This window comes from Rissa tridactyla, chromosome 2, assembly GCF_028500815.1.
Source record: "Rissa tridactyla isolate bRisTri1 chromosome 2, bRisTri1.patW.cur.20221130, whole genome shotgun sequence".
Taxonomy (NCBI): domain Eukaryota; kingdom Metazoa; phylum Chordata; class Aves; order Charadriiformes; family Laridae; genus Rissa; species Rissa tridactyla.
Window position 1 is genome coordinate 37,151,033 of NC_071467.1, and position 17,704 is coordinate 37,168,736.

General features: G+C 40.3%; 1 protein-coding gene across 9 annotated transcripts in view; it reads right to left on the bottom strand.

The window, feature by feature from the left end:
- The window catches only part of SULF1 (sulfatase 1), a 141,469-nt gene that overhangs the window by 104,456 nt on the left and 19,309 nt on the right, over window positions 1–17,704 (bottom strand). Inside the window, exons 3-4 of one of the 9 annotated variants that reach the window (XM_054192606.1) lie at window positions 12,585–12,735; window positions 2,925–3,060 (exon numbers count right to left, since the gene is read on the bottom strand). The exons of 6 other annotated variants lie outside the window; for them this stretch is intronic. The gene's annotated coding sequence lies outside the window, so the exon portion shown is untranslated. The remainder of the gene's footprint in view (window positions 1–2,924; window positions 3,061–12,584; window positions 12,736–17,704) is intronic. 2 more of the 9 variants (XM_054192609.1, XM_054192608.1) reach the window with 2 other exon arrangements.

The window sequence follows — 17,704 nt, forward strand, 5'->3', positions numbered from 1 at the left end:
CTTGCCTTTCTCTGTGGATACCCTCAGCACTCTTGGGCATGCATATTGCTTGGGCCAAGAGCTTGGGAATTAAAAAAGCAGTCCCACCATCAATCACACTCGACACAACTTATCTGTCCCAATAGCCATGTAAATCCTCCTTTGACCACATCATAGGAGCCAGCAACACCCTGCTGACCTTCTGAGTGCAATAACTCCCAGGTGACCAGTGGTAGGGATGGGTGAGTGCACCAGAGCTCTTCCCACAGGAGAGCTGGTTGAATGCACAGTAGTGTTACAGCATTTTTTTTCCCCATAGCAAAATCTGTGATATAATGAAAGGCCAAGAAGTCACAGCTGACGTAGTTTTTCCACTTACTGTGTTAGCTGGACCAAGTCTCAAGCACATGATGCAATGAAAGATTAGCCATCGGCCCCAGTACGAGAGGATGTGAAGGAGCCCCAGTACGATAGGCATGCAAACACTAGAAGATGATTAATCATATTATTCCCTCAATTTTGAAACATAAATGAAGCCTTACTTTTTGCAGTAACGTGGAGGGGTGGTCTGTGATGCACAAGGCCAGATTTTTAGCTTCAGTAACATAAGTGCAAATCCCACTGAAATTGTGACTGCACATAAGTACCAAAGGATGAATTTTGGCCGTTGAATTGCTATTAAAAAGAGTATTTTTCCCTATTATTGTTGTTGTTAGGGGAAACAAATTGGGCAAAGAACTTTTGGAAGGAAAGTGTTTTCTAATGGCCAAGAATGCAACAGCAAAGCAAATAAAGAAAAACATTATCAACATGAAAATAAGCTAATGAAAAAAACAATGGCTAGATCAGCAAATGAAACCAAGGGAAGATGTTTAAAACACAATCCTCACTTCATTCCTGTTCACAATCAACATGCTGACTGCATGTGGACAAGAAAAGCTCTCTTTTTTTCTTTTTAAAATATCTCCTTCTTTTATTGTGATTTTTTTTTATCTTTTCTTTCTTGTTCACCACCACACTTAAGATGCTAGTTTCAAATATGTGTGATAAGATGACATCAAGAATCATCTAATATCACCAGCTGGAGTGAAACACTGGCTTTATGAACCTCTTTGTCTACACATACAAAAGACTAAAAATATTGGATGATGAGGCAGAGTGGTGATGAAATAAGCCATCGGATGATATTGCAGAAGAATGAGTCCAACAACATTGGAATCAGCAGGAATCTTTCCATTAACTTTAATGGGCGTTGAACTGGTCCATTACAGAGCAGAAAAATACACATGGAGATGGTAGCTACCATTGTCCAAGTTTCCAGATCCCTGTTTTCCACATTCATGAGCATATGAAAGTACAATACTTTCCTGTAGGTGCACAAACGAGTTCATTATGACTTAAGAGAGGATGTTATGTCATAAGTTTATTCTATGGAAAAAGGACCCGTTATTTTCTTTAACTGCTGCTGGTTTAAAGGAATTGCAGGGACATTTTCAATTTTCTTCTTTCTTTCATTTTTCTTCTTCAGGTTTCTGTGCACCATTTACTACCTACATTCTGAATACAGCCTTACTCAGGAACCTTGCCACAACACATTTCCAAACTGTGGTACAGATAGAGACTTAATAGCATCTCACAATGGCAAAGGCTTACAGCATGCTGCAATGCAAGATTAGTATTTACTGTTCAGCCTTTGAACAGCAGGTGTTTAGATACTGCTGGATGGCGTAGTTTGGGAATTTTGGGGAGTGTAGGTGTATGTGTGATAGTGAGAGAAATCCTTCCCATATAACACAGATAACCAATAAACCGTAGGAGAGTTTACTTTGTGCAGGACTTTTCCCATACCTGGGACATATTGGTGATAAAGAGTTTTCCGAATCATTCCAGAAGCGGTAATATATGACTGTTACTATGTCCTGGGGCTGCAATGATCTTACTTAACTTCACAAAAGAAACACAGTCACAAAGCCTCCAAGGAAGACCTGAGGGACTGCGGGGAGTGTTGTGTGTGACTCACTCCATCTCTGAGTCAGTCCTGAATTTACGTACTCAGTTTCATGCCAGAAGGGAGGTCTTTCAGACAACAGGAAAATACACTAGACCCACATCTTCCTACAGACTCAGCCAGAGATGTGTTCATTGCTTCCTCAGACCAGCGCGGCATAAAGAATGTCTGTATGCAGCAGCTTCCCATTTCATCCGGAAACAATTTATTCCAGTGGAGAACTCAGTGATTTCTGAGCGCTTGAAGTGCTTTTGCATTTCCAGGGTTTAAATATTCTATACACAAGCTACAAGTGCAAGATGATTGAAGCTGTAACGCACTGATAACAGAATAACCTGGAAAACATTTTGGTGGCTGACTTCACAAATACCAATAAATGGACAAGAGAATCCAATTTCAGTTATCTGGTACTTTTTTGCTGGACCATCTATAGGAATGATTGCAGAGTACTCTGAGCAACAACAATTTATGTAAGTGTTCGATTCTCCTCTGGCCTTGTATTTCTCATTGCCTTCAGTAGACACTGTAAGAAGTATTTCTGAATAAGGATATATCCTAATATTTCTCAGAACTGCAGCTCCATTATTGACACATAAGGGAGCTCCAGCACACACAGTGCTCTCCCGCTGCCTGTCACTGTTACCATGCTGTCTAGCCTTGCTCATAATAGATTCAGAAGACAGAGGAGTAAAAAGGCACAGAATACAAGCAACTTGTGAACTTTACTGGCTTCACCACCCATTCATCAGTATTGCCATAACAATGCAAACATCTATTCTTTAAAAAAAAAGGCAGATCCGCCTATGCAGATCAACACACCACCTATTTCTATTTACAAAACAGTGATGGTTCAAACTGATCTCATATGCTCCTAGATATTCATAACTCACTGGGATTATCTCAGTAGACTAACTTCTAAAGGGCTTCTATCACTTACTGCTAAAGATTCCTTGCTAAAGATTTTCCATCATCAACATAATGGACGTGCAAAGGGCAATTCAGCACCAGTCACACAATGACCCCTGCCCGCACTTCTGGGTGAAACGGTGCAGAAGAAAACTTCTTGGTGTCACCTATTTGAAGTTAGAAATACAGCTTTTAATAGTCATGAACAAACCCCTTAAATTAAATAAATTTAATCTACATACGTCTTTTTTTCCTGAGACAACAGACTCTACCCATTTAATTTTCCATCATGATTTTGGTGGATTTGACTAATTCATGCATCAGGCTAACACATTTTTTCATCCTTCGTTTGAAAAAATGTGTTAGCCTGATGCATGAATCTATTTTGCTACATTGTAAAAACACATTGCCTGTAGGATTTAAGTCCGCTTCCAAGTGCTTAGCTAGCTAGCTAGTGACAAAACTGGACACAGCTCTCTCACTTCAAAAGAACAATGGGCAAATTCTGCTTCCTAAACTAGAAGTAGAAAGCCAAACTAAAATTTTGACTGTGAAGTGAAGCAAAAATACAATAAAGCCAAAGTAGCAGTCAATAAAATGTAATAAATAGTGTAAAATAATAGAAAAGATTTAATTAAGTTCTGACACACCAAGTCACTTTACATTTAACTTGCAATTTTTCCTACTTTGATTTAACTGAAGGGTTTGATTTGGTAAGTGTTCCAATACTGAACAGAAGTGGGATATTTCCGTTATCGTTATTCCAATGGAATTAATCGCTGAGGAAATTGGAAGCAAATATGACTGATCTCAGAAATACCATAAAGGTGGCAGAATCTTCTTGAAATAGACTGAACTTGACAGGCACTTGTTCCTTGAAATCAACTTCTATACAAACTGTTATAACTCCTCAGGGTGTAAGATATTTTTGTGTTCCTGCTACGCAATTGTGGGAGAAGAAAATAAATAATATCTGCATTTAAAAAGATGTCTATCTCAGGTTAGGTATTTGGGAGACTCTGGCAGACACAAAATAGACTTAAAATGTTAACTGTTACTCAAAATACATGAAGGGGGAGGTGGAGCAGGAAATTTCTTAGATGTGACTTGATGAGGGTTAATAAGCCCCCAATTATGTGTGTGCTTTCTTAGTTGATAAAATATCAGCATCTCCCTTTGCCTTACTGTTCTGGCAGTTGTTTTTTCAGCAGCCAAATACAGCCTTTTGTTTAGCAAGAAACACAAACTACAGACAAGGTTGCTTCAGACAGAGGAATGACTCAGGGGTTTAAGAAAACAGGCTTTTCCTACATTTCAACACTTAAAATAACAAAGTCACTGTGACTTGAAACCTGACTACTCCTTATCACCTTCTGAACATAAAGAACGATGTCACTACAACCAATGAATCAAAAAGCAAGATGACCTTAATTTAAATATTTAAGGAGCAATTTAGGCAAGTGGAAAATGTGAAGGCAAGGAAGGAGGGAAGAAAGAGTACTTGCTGGAAATTATGCCTCTGATTTGGAGAATGCACAAGTTTACTTGAAAAAGACAGAAAGAAAAATAATTATAAGAAATAAAACTTTATGTTATCCCGTTAATGTCACTGCTTTTAAATTTTTTTATTACTTTTTTTTTTTAATTGAGAAATGTGGAACCATTCCATAAACACAACTGAGATCTGCCTTCTGTTAAGGGTTGCAGCACCATTGAAGTTTGAACTCATTTAAGCTGTTCTGTTGTGCTTTCAATTCCCCCTACCTTCTTTTTTCCTTCCAGTGGATTGAAATGTGACCAAATAGCAGCATGACTGTGAATGGAAAAGATAATTCTCACACTACATCCTTCTCAGTGCTTTGGGGAAAACACACATACAAACACATTTGCTCACGTCTGATCCAAGATGTGAAGGAAAAAAAAAAAGGCAAATCTATGAGAAATTTTTCTGACATTGGAAACACACTTAAAAACTCCATATATTTGTTTTGTTTAGACTAATTAAGACTTCTGCTTTATGTTACCACAATAGACACTAAACATATGCAATACATTTACTGAGGTTAAAGGAATTATGGAATGAATTTGTATCTATTACTCCATTATCCTTAAGTAACACTGCTGTAGTAATCAGTTGGAATATATTTTTATCAGTCAAAAGGTGACCTGTCAGTCTAACCAGAGACATTTTGCATCCTCAGTACATTATATAATACAGAATGCTAGTAAATTTTGTTTCTCAGGAAAAAAAATCCTCTTTTGTTGAAATGTTATATTACCATATTGGCATAGCTAGATTAAAGATGGAAGCAAAAGAACTCATGGATTGGCTGGGAGCTATAGTTTGCACTGCTTCTCTCATACCTGTGCAATTTGTTATACTAATGGAAGTCCTTATCATGAACTGAAAAATGTACAATTCCTGAAGTCCAAAAGAGTAAAAAACTAAGTTAAAAATTCTAACACTAGGGATACAGGGATTTACTTCTGTTGTTGTGCCTCCCACGCACACACACACAGAGAACAAACATTCACTTCCCTTATTAAAACATGATGGTGAAACTAGTTCTCACTAAAACAATTTATTTCCATGTCCTACTCACAAAATCTAAATTAGATTAGAGTTAAGCTTCAGCTACATTAAGTCTCCTCTTCCAAGGAGATTTTTTTAAACATGTATCTTTTGAGTTTCTCCAGCAATATGAAGGACTGTGAAAGCTCTTAGTTATAAAAGCTATTTTAGATCTTAAAAAAACTTGGGTCTGCTTTCTTTCATTCAGCTCTTCTATTGTACATTGTTAACTTTTCCTGAAGCGTAAAAGTGGGAAAATTGGTATCAGCAGTCTTCCCTTAATATCACAGTATACAGGACAGAACAATATTAAGACACCAGTAAAACTCAAGGCCCTGATGCATTCTTTTGGAAATTTGTACCCAGTTAAATTAAGAAGTTAGTTCTTCCAGCTGTCTCATTTTCGATTCCCCCATCTCTGGCCAAAGCAACTGACCCTCTAACAGAGACAGCAGAATGGGACGTCTGTTCCAATGGCAGAGCTCCCCAGTACTTCTTGTTTATAGCCCGGCATATTAGCTACCATTTAAAATTGGCTACATCAATATGCGGACCTATGGATTGGGGTAGTTGAAGAGATGCTATGGAGCACATTCAGCTTTATTTGCAATGGCACATCTAATCTCCAGGAGATTAACAGAGCGACAGCTGGGAGGAGTGATTCTGAAATCGCTCCGAGGCATCAGAGATCATGGATCAGTGCAGAATAAAGATCCGTGTTGAGGCTCCAAGCTGCAAGTGAGGAGTCTAAGACTGCATTTCAGACTCATAGCCCTGATAAGCAAAGAGTAGACCTAACTAGCTAGCAAGAGGGAAACCTCTGCCTCTCAGAGCTTGATTCTCCAAATTACCCTGCTCAGGAATAGACAACTCATTCTCTTGAGGAGGTTCTAGGTGGTGCTCAACCTTTATATGGTCAAAACTCTTGTGGTTGAAAGAGCACTGCCAAAGAAATTAGAAATATCCTCCAGATAAGAGTGGTCACACACACCTGTTCTATGGGAGTACCTTTACCACACAGCTACAAACCTGGTGTGGGTCGAGTGTTATATTAATTTGAGGAATGCTGAGGCAGTTTTAAGGAATCTATACAAGCGAGTTTGCACTGATTTAAAAAGTCAATATTGTAGAAATGCTTTGTAGAAATGCTGTTAGTTTCAGAGACGTTTACAGGTTCATGGTGATGACTGCCATCACATAGTTGTTACCTTGGAGAAGATACAAGTTGATGGATAGTGAAGAAGGGTGGATAAAAACTGAATCAGACCATGCTTTCTAGCCACTTAATTCAGCGAAAAGGCCAAAAATAGCAGGACATAAACCAGGTTTTAAAAAGTAAATGTTACTGAAGTTTAGGTTATTTTGAGTATTTTCAATGCTAAGCCTTATAAACAAGTGTCAGAAACAAGTTTTCCCCTTTACCACAACCCTATAAAAATCCATGAAGGTTTCTCTCTTTTTATTTCCTCACACTGTGAAACTCTGACAAAGGTAGCTCAGCTGTGGACTGAGCTTCAGGAAATATGTATTCCACTCTAAATATTCAAGAACTGGCTGAATGGTGCAGGTGGTCACATCACTTGCATAATGTACGAGTCAGCTGTCAATCTCCTCTCTTATATGCCAAACAACCTAAAAAAGTGATTCAGATATTTTGCACAAAAATTATGTTTCCTACAATACTACCAGAGGTTGGTAGAAGTGACATGTTCTAATGAAATGCTTGGGGTTGACTGAATTGAATGTTCAGTGCCACTCACAAAGTTCTTAAGCTCAGACAGCAGGGAGCTTTTTAAGAGGGCAGGTATGAGCAAACTCAGGTAGAAATCAGACAGGCTGATTGGGAAACGAAATTACCCGGAATGATCACTAAACTAGGGTGGCTTTGGACTTTGTATGTTTTAAGTTTATAAATTTCAGCTCTGTCGGTTAACTCCTCATCTGGCAACAAATAGAATTTTAAAATAACTTTATAAGGACAATACATGCATCAATAAGATATGTATGTTGGACTAAAATTAGATTGTTTTAATTAGCAGTTCTAAAGTTAGAGAGGCATGTAAGAACCACCACTACTGAGAATTGACAATGAAGTTACAGGAGGAAATTCAAGCAACATGAAGATGAGAGAAGGCAGCATTGCCAGTGCTGCTAAAGAGCAGCAAGGAACTCAGAGGAAAGAATACCACTGATGATAAGAGATGCAAAATTTTCAAATCTGTTTCAGGGTTCCAGACTGTGGCCTGCAGTTGTTTGAAAAGGATCTATTTCAGGACTCACAAAGTTCATTTAAAGTCCTCTCAAACTTCTGAAAAAGGCAATAAAAATCCATAACTGAAAATAAAGCCTAAACTCAAAATAAAATTCTTGCATGGTTTTAGTTTGCATGTTTTAAATAGTAGTTTTCAACACTCTGTTTAGTTGGGCTTCACAGAAACCCATTAAATTTGAAAGAGATTCTTTGAAGGAGATCTTCTTAAAGATGTCTATTGTGACAGACCTGGCCAAAAACAGGAAGAGGACCATCCCATGTGAATATATTTTGGAGAAAAATTTGTCCTGCAGCTCCCTGTGACTGGAAGAGCTATTTAAAGGTGAATTAAAAACAACTGCATATATCAGGAACAAATTACAAGCTGGAATGGAGGATTGCTTTAATATACTGCTTTTTATAATTATCCAGTTTACTCAGAGACACTGAGAACTCAGGACAAAAATCAAGAATAAAACTTAATTTAAAATAAAAGAATGAAAACAATAACTTGATGGCAAGTGTTTTAAGCAAAATAAGCAACTGTCATCAAGGTTGAGGATGACATCAAATTGGGGGGAGCAGTGGATCTCCTTGAGACAGGGCTGCCATTCAGAGGGACCTAGGTGAACTGGAGAAATGGACAATCAGAAACCTTATGGAATTCTTCAAGGACAGATGCTAAGTCCTGCATCTGGGAAAGAGAAGCCCCTTGCAAGTATACAGGCTGGGGATGGACTGGCTGAGGAATAGCTCTGCTGAGAAGGACCTGGGGGTCATGTTAGACAGCAAGTCTGCAGTGTGGTCAGGGAGCACAGGCAGCCAAGAGCATCCTGGACTTTATTAAGAGCCTCATAACAAGTAGATTGAGAGAAGTCACATCTCCCTTTGCTCAGAGCTCATTAGATGGCACCTAGAGTACTGTGCCCACTTTTTGGGCCCACAGTACAAAACCAGCAATGATAAACTGGAACAAGTTCAGTGGAGGGCCACCAAGATAGTCGAGGGATGGAGCACTTGCCCTTCAGCAAGAACCTGGGATTGTTCCGCCTGGAGATGAGCTGGCTTTCAGGGGACCTCACAGCAGCTCTCCAGTACCTGTAATGGGGTTATAGAGGAGATAGAGCTGACTCATTCAGGAGACAGCAGTGTGTGGCAGGAGTGCAAGAGATAATGGGCATAAACTGAAGCAAAAGAGAGTCAAAATGGATATAAATAAAACAAGCTTCTTCCCTGTGACAAAGTCAAGTAGCGCAACAAGTTGCCCAAGACATTGTGGACTCTCCATCTCCTGGGGTTTTCAAGATCCAGCTGGCTAAAGCCCTGAGCAACTGGATCTGATCTCATAGCTGAGCCTAGTTTGAGCAGGATACGAGACCTCCCGAGAACCCTTCCAACCTGAATTTTCCAGTGATCATTCTGTGAGTATATGAGATGTTTAATATGTTTATGAGAAGCCTGTTTGAGAGTGTCTTCTCTTCACAGGAAAGGGTGACTTTCCTTATTCTTGACAGAGGGTTAAAGACTTTACTTGAACATCCCCATTCAGATTATTTATGGAAGAACATAATGCTAATCATACGATTGTGGGGTTTTGGGGGCAAGAAGTGGCTCGATTAAATTGAGAACTAAACCAAAAATGAAATTTGAGGTTAAAGAATGGCTTGTTCTTTCCCTGCACTACACAGTCAGCTCTCATACCGTCTCTGAACATTGTGGCATCTCTCATAACAAAGCCCCATGGAGCACAATTTGCTGTGGCATAACAAATGGAGACATCCCAAACTGCAAAATTCTGCAATGATTACTACTGGGACTGAGTTCAGACCTAGCTCTTCTCCTCTCAGGACTGTGACAACTGAAGAACAAGACAGCCTTTCCATTAAAAGCAGCAGTGTCCTGAGGACATAGATCCCGCTCGCTCTCAAACTCTTTTACAGGTAGACGGCCAAAGTATTTTGGAGCGAGCACAACAAGGATGAGGAATAGTCCCCTCCATTGAGCCAAGACCATTCTGTCTCACTCTGTGTATGTTAGGGTAGGCACAGAAGATGCCCTAATAGAGATGGAAAACAGGGCAACACTTCTAGGTTTTTGCAGAAGCAATACACTCAGTATTCATAAATTGCAAATGTAGCAATTCTTTACATTTGTTCTTAATGCAAACAAAGACGATGCTTGGGAGGAACCCATTAACCAAACCAAGATTTTCTCCTGAGATTTGTTAATCTCTAGCAAGAGGACTGGCAAAATCATCACTAGCAAAACAGAGCTGGAGACATGAGAGGAAGGCTTGACACTTCATCATCATTACCAAATGCTATTTATTTCCCTCTGAAAACCCAGTTTAACAATTTTGATTCAGGAAAGATGAATGCCCGTAGCAGGGAAAGTAAACACGAACTATGGAAAGTCTTTCCGGTTAAGCTGGAAAGGCTGCAGCCAAGATATTTCCCACTTAACCTTCATCAAGGAAAAGGTCAAAAAAGGCCAATGTGTTTAAGCAGGGCACGGGACGGAACAGAACAAAACTTCCTATGAAAAAGATTAAGTTCACATTCTTTTGGCTTTCATTATAACTATTCCACATCACTCCACACTTTCATTTAAAGCAGTTTCCTGACAGCATTGAACACAAGACCTTAAAGTAGGAAAATTGAAAGATAAAAGTGTAAATGGAAAACAGTTCATGTACTGTATACAAAATGGGGAAAAATATGAGGGTCACACAGAAACAGCAAAAGAGAAATAATACCTTTAGCCTTTGCAAATTATATAATACGTGACGCCCAAGGTAATCATTCATCCCGTGTAATTCCATGCACTTTAAACTGAACAGCTCCCAGGACATGTGTGTCTTTACCAAAGCAGAAGATTTTTGTTTTACATGAAGCTTCTAAGGAAGCAAGAACTTTCTTCCAGCACTCCAAGACTTCCAAGGTCTCCAGGCATGTCATTTCCAAACTGCTGAGAAAACAGATTAGCTCCTTTTTGGCCTACCACTATAATGGATTATAGCAGCTATGGGTATTGGACAATAGAATATGACACTTGTTAAATGCCCTAGAAATGTTTGGTTGTGCAAAACCACATGCAGGATTTCTCCTGGGAGAAAAGGTAAGTATACCTTTGAGCAGACTGACATGTGGATGGATCAATGGATGTGTGCAAGAAGCACGCTGAAATGCCACTGAGGGAGGGAGGGGGAAAATGTATTTTCTTTCCATCCTCTACTCGGCAAATCTGGTCTACATTCCTTTGGGAGATCTATCAGCCATGATTCAGACTCCTACTCTGTGTGTTTTAGAAGTTGCCTGTTCACCCAGGCTCATTTGTGATGCCTCTATCTATAGCATCAGAATGGCAGTTCAGTGCCCACCTGAATTTTCATCCACCATTGTTCATATTAAGTGTAGATGTTGATGATTCATGATGAAGCAAGGCAAAGAACTTCTTCAAACAATGAGAGTGGCCCACACAGAGCTTTGAAGATAAGGGCTGAAACAGGGACTCCTCATTTCATACCAGATGTGACTCAGCAAGGTGTCTGGAAGAGAGTGGTGAGGCATTCTTGGAGACCTGCTCTGCCCTCTGTGAGGCTGTCATCCAAACTATCTGCAACACTTTTTCTAAAAATTAGTTGTTTGACAGTAAAGTATGACTTCAAAAAACCCCAGACCCATAAATCAATGCATTACTGAGGTCAATTCCAATCTAAAAAGCCCAGCATACTTTTCTATTGCAGGCAGGAGAAAAGTGGAAGTTCTGGCAGCTATAGGTAGTTGGATACTAAAAAAAACAGTTAATATTTCAAATATCTACCAGATTCAACACACTGATGCTTCACACGTCTCTTTTCCACTATGATGGTAGCACTGGTGTCACAGTTCAGTTTACAGCTGTATTAGTGCAGCAAATGTAGAATGGCTGAATGACTGTTGCTTGTTATCTGAACTGTCTCTGACTGAAGGGCAAATGTTCTTGTGGCAAATTAGAAAGTTGTCCTGCATTGGATTTTGCACTGGCGCTCCTAAGGCGTGTGCATGCACTCCATTAGTAATCTCCAGCAGAGGAGTGAAACGAACAGGTCACAGCAGTAGTATCACTCATCCCAACTGGAGCTGCTGATGCTCATGTCAATGAGCTCAGTAAACAGTGCAGAATATGTAGAAAACTGTTTTATTCAAAGTAACCTTGAACCAATACCCAAAGGGAGACTGACAGAGAGTCGGCAGTGTGCTAGGTATGCTCCGGAGTATTACCACAGAGCTCGCTCACCACACAAAGATGCGTCTAAGCTCTTCGGCACATGGTTCTTTCCAATAACTATGCAGGTTTCTGACAACAATCAAGGATTCTTACATGACACAAAAAAGGAGCAATAAACAAAGCACGCATAGTCTTCTCACACTGCTCATCCTGTCCAGCTGCCAGAAAGAGCAGTGAATTCTCCAGGCTTACACACAAGGTACACCGGGTTCCTCAAAATGGACAAGGTCAGGATGTGGTTGCACAACGTCACTTGTCCATGACAGCATGGACCTCAGTTCTCGCTAGCCACGCCCTCCTTTTACCTGGCTTTTCCAGCCCATCATGGTAACTATTCTCCCGTCTAAAGGATTCACAGGATTTGATAGACTTCTTTTTTATGTTGAAGGTACCCATGGTACCCAAGACCAAAATGAGTACCTGTAAAACAGACCTATTTCTTGGCATATGGTTATACTGCATCTCAAATCTTTCACAAGTTGCTGAGGTACAAAAAATTGCAAAATTTGTGGAGAAGAAGAGTTTGCAGAGCAATTTAGTGAAAGGGAAAACTGGACATGAGCTGCATAAGATGGAAAAGACCTGCAAAAGGGACGTACCTGTTTCAACAGATCTTTGTGGCTGCTCATCTTTCTATGTTGAACTATTTGTTATTTTTTTGAGAAGCCTGGTGATCCCTGACCATGCAGCCCTCAAAGTCTCTTCAGTTTACCATTCCTCACTTCAGAGGATCCATGCTTTAGAGGAATTCTCCATACCAAGCAAAAGGAAACAAAAAAAAAAACTCAGTGGCCTTTTGCGCTTAGAAGTTGCAGAGCAATAGAGCACAGGAAGCCTTCTGCTGTGGGCCTATATACCAGCAATGGACTGAAGTTTCCAGTGAGATAAGAAATGCCAGCCCTCTACTGATACAGAGATAAAAGAAAGTACTGGAATGTCTTGCACATAAACTTGGGTTAACTTCAGAACAATTTTATTGGTCTAACTACGGTAATGGTCTCCCTAAATCCTACACAATGGTGGCCAAGTAGATAGCGTTACAGTCTCAGTTCATAAATTGACTCTAGATGTAATATAAATCACAACAAGGTAAATTCACTTGTGCTTTACTAGGGATGCATTCAGGAACTCAGGTATTACAGCCACCCTCTTCAATAACATAGGGGGGAATGACACCAAGGCAATCTTTGCTAAAAATTACTAGAAAGGTTGGCTTAATGCAGACTTCTTTATTGATAACAAGTTACAAAAACCCAAATATTGTTCTAAAATTTAGTATTGTTAGCTTTTTTGCAGTCCTTGGAAAAAGTTATAGTTAAAAGGCATTCTGTGCTGATTATTTACAGCATGTTCAGTTTATTACAGAATCACAGAATCTTTTTCATGGTTGGAAAGTACCCTTAAGATCATTGAGTCCAACCAAACAACCTACAATCTCTGCCACTAGAGCATTATTGCACTATTATTATTGCACTACTGTTCTCCAATTTGTGACTGGCATGCCCCAAGGCAGCCAAGTCAGTGGAAGATAGTCCTCAACAGATTTAGCATAGCTAAATCCAGAAACATGGGTACTGAATCTTTTGCAATTGTCTTTCTTCCATTCTTTGTCCAACATCATACCCCTGTAAGATCATCCATTATTCCTCAATACACCTTTAGCACTTGCAGGCACCATCAACATCTCTGATCCCCCCAAGATTTATCTGCTCCATAGGCCTTCAAGACATTCCTTCAAGTAGAAACAGCGGGTGATTTTTAAAACATTTCTGTAACTTATATAACTTAGAAAGAAAAGGCTATGCATTTTTCTTGTCGGCATAGCCCAGCATTGAAACGGATGACACTTTGGATAAGTACAGTGTCCCCTTTCTACAGCCAGTACCTCAACTACGTTTAATCTAAAATGAGCATCCTAGTCTCTTCAAGTGAATCACAGGTCCTGCTGTTCAAAGGAAAGACCTGCTTTGCGCTTTCTTCTGTGGAAAGTATAGGAGACACCTTAAAGAGCTGTGTAGGAATTACATCACAGCTGTTTAAATACAGACAGTGTTTATCCATGGCATTGCTCATCTGTGAGCCAACCATGAAACTCAAGATGATATCAAGTGCCTCCAGCTTAAGCTCCTTAGCAATCCTTGTAAAGTAAGTGTGTAAGCTCCATCCCTACATGTGCAACTGAAAGAGGCAAGTGCCTTTGAAGGTTTCCAAGAGGAAATCCTGCCTGCCTAACCGCAGTGCTTGGATGCTTTCATTGATCAGAGAGAGAGCATGCCTTTAGGTAGCTACTGTATAAGTATTTAAGACTCAGAGGCACCTAAAGTGCCTTAGCTATGCAGACTGGATCCCACTCTCGGAATCTCATTCATCTTTTAAAAGCAGCAGCTCAGCAGCCACCTGTGTTTCTTTCCTCTTTTCTACCCACACTTCTTATTAGCTTCTCTCCAAAGCCTACTTGTTGACTTAAAAAAGTCAGAAACAGTAAGCAGGGCCTTTCCGTATTCTCAATGAACACTGCAGCAATCCTCTCCATAAAAACAGATACACTTTCATTAAAAATGAGTACATTTAGCGTTCTGCTCATAGCAACACTGGCACTGTTATCGCACCTTCTCCTGTAGACAGAGTGCCCTGGTTCGCAGGGTGAGGTGCCACCTGCGACACCTGAGTGATCTTACAGCTCACATCCCCCTAAGGGGGTGGCCACGTTGTTCCCCCTCACCCCAAGCCACCAGCTCCAACTGCTTCCGCTGCACAATGTGGATCTTCTGTCTGCTTGCTGAGCTGAACCAACTCACTAAGTGGGCAGCCAACGCAGCTTCTTGCTGCTCCAGTGAGCTCCTTCAGCATGCCAGGAGGTGAGCCAAGAGCCAAACCTGGCATGAGGGAGGAGACGGGAACACACTGCTGGAGGCAGAGGATGGGAGGATCAAGGATGGGTTTCTCCAGGGCACCAAGCTATTCCACTGGCTGAGTGGAGTCAAGGAGTCTTGTTGCAATAAAACCTCTTTAACAAAATGGGAGTTATCAGACAAATGATCAGAAATTTTGGGGGAAGCTGATTACAGTAAACCTCAGGAAAAAGAGTTGGATTTTTTTTTTTAATTGCCAGGCGTAACGTACACAAACCCACCCTATTCCCAAAGTCTGCATGCATTTACATAGTGAGATCTGGGATTTCCGTTAGTTTCCTTCATGTTTCTGGAGCTGCATGCAAGTCAGCTTCCTCAACAACCAGGAGGATTAGATTTAAAAAAAAAACACCAAAAAAACAGAAAGGAGAGATCTGAACTTCTCACGTTATATCTTGCCTCTAACACTTGAAGCTTTACAAAGGAGGCTAAATATCACGAGACTACTGATAAAAGTCAGGAGAGTTGGCAGCTCTGCAGACGTTTATGGGCTTGCTAACACACTTTTCTGTTTTTAAGTGAAAACAGACAAAACGGTGCACATGCTAGGATAATGAACATCTTGGCACATTGCAATTACAATACTGGAACAGACCACTGTTCTGTTTTTATGGATGCTTTTGAGAAAAAACAATCCCTATGTTCAGCTCCCTGTTACATTTATTCTCCAGAATTCTAGTGCCAAAGGCTTCCCCATCTTCTCTGTGGGCTTTCCAAGCAGAGTTCACCTCCTGTGAAGCACCACAAAAATACAGCTGCCATGGAGCAGCTCCTCTTCTAGCTAAGATGGGTTAGTCACATCATAGAGAAATGGCAACATGCAATGCCATAATTAAACTCAGACAACATCAGGGGAGGTTTTTTTTTTTAAAAAAAAAACCCACACAATTATTGATGTTCCGTGTTTTGCTTCCATTTAGAAACTCCATGAAATTTTCTGTGGATAATCTAGCACTGATCTACAAAACAGTCTGGATTTCCATAGCATGGTACCACATCTAGAAATCTTCTAGAATGTAATGGTGGTATCGTCACACTAGCCTGTGATAAAACTGATGAAAAGGAGTACTTTTTGTTTGGAGTTCTAGCAACATTATCAACTTCATAGGAAACTATAAAAGCTGAAATGTAGAATTATAGTCAATTGTAAGTTAATTTTTGCTGTAAAATAAATTGAAATAAAATTTTAGGAAAGTCGTGATAGAATCTTGGGTGAAAAGGTCAACTATTACAAAAATGTTTCGCTGTAACCATATCTCCAGTGATGGTTAAGGCCGGGAAGGCTCAGAGCTCCAGGATCAATAGAGCACACACAGTAACAAAGGCTTACCAAACCTTTTAAGCAGATTCTGAAAGTGGGAATTAAAGTTCTAGGAAATCACCAATAACAAATCTGCTGTGTGCAATGCATAAACCAGAAGATGAAACAAGTATTGGTTTTCTCAGACAATAAAAGTCTTAAGACACCAAAAATTAAAAAGGAATTAGTCTCACCAGTTAACAATAACTTTTGAGCATGAACAAATAATACTAAAGCAAAGATCTTGCAGGGGCTCTCAAAAGGAGTCTACTGACATAACTGAAATACGCTAAAATAATTCAGCTAAAAAGTGTGTGGTTTGGCAATTCATATATTACTGTGTTGCACGCTGAGGTGACACTGGTGAAGGCCTTGAGTCTTTCCGCTTTAGAGCGTCCTCCACAAGCATAAGACAGTGTTGAACGTGCCCTGATTGGTAAGAAGAACAGTAGAGTTACTGCGTTCTGATCATATGGAAACGGTGATTTAGTGTTGGAGCAAGACAAGTGAAAGACAAAAAAGAAAAAAAAAAAAGAAAGAGGGAGGCAGGGGGGAATATTATGCTGCTGGCCCAGCTGGGAAGGCAGTGATGATCTAGGATTTGTTAAAGGGAGAAGCAGGCTGACTTGCTGCCACTACTGGGGCACAGCAAAGGGGGTCGTATCATCTCCCCATTCCCTCCTCCCGCTGCTTTCCGCACGTGTAACTGCGTAGGGACAAGGTCTGCGGGCAGTGGCAGTGCAGGGACAGCCACAACACAATGCAGTATTCGCTATGGATATACAGCCCCCTTGCTCCGTCTGTAGCTTACAGCAACTCTGCCTGTCATGGAGGTGTTAGGAAAACCTAGTATGGGAAAAACAACTACTGGGTGACACGCGTGTTACGTAGATCTCCTGTGAGCTGTGCTAGTCAGCGCCTTCAATTTAATATCCTCAAAATCTCCTAAGACAGCAGTTAAAATTTAAACAGGCATTCTGAAAACACACTCTTGATCCCATTATCAGTGTCGTGGATGGGATTACAATGAGGGTGGTAATGGTGGAAACTTTTTAGGAGAGATCTAGTATCAACAGCAGGAGTGGCCACTAATTGGATTCTTTCTGTGTCACCGCAGAGTTGTCACGGGACCCTCGTTCTCTGTTGAACACTGCAGCTCTCAAGGCACTCAGAAAGGAGCTTTCTCAATTGTTATCGCATCAGTCTGCCTTCCCACTCAAACACAAATCCCCCAAAGCCCTTTCTAAAGCCGAGGAAATCATGGAACCCATGACTCCCATGACATCTGCGACAAGTGTCCAGCCTCGGCCTGCGTAAGAACGAGTCCTGCCATCACACAAAACCCAAACTCCTGATCCTGCATGAACAAACATATAACATCGAGTACAGTATGTCAGCTAAACAAAGCAAGATAATAAACAGCAAATTGTGAAAATAGTCTGCAATAAAGTGATTTGGTCAGAATAGAATTTGCAAATCTTTCAAAATATTTTTTTCCATAGCTGTG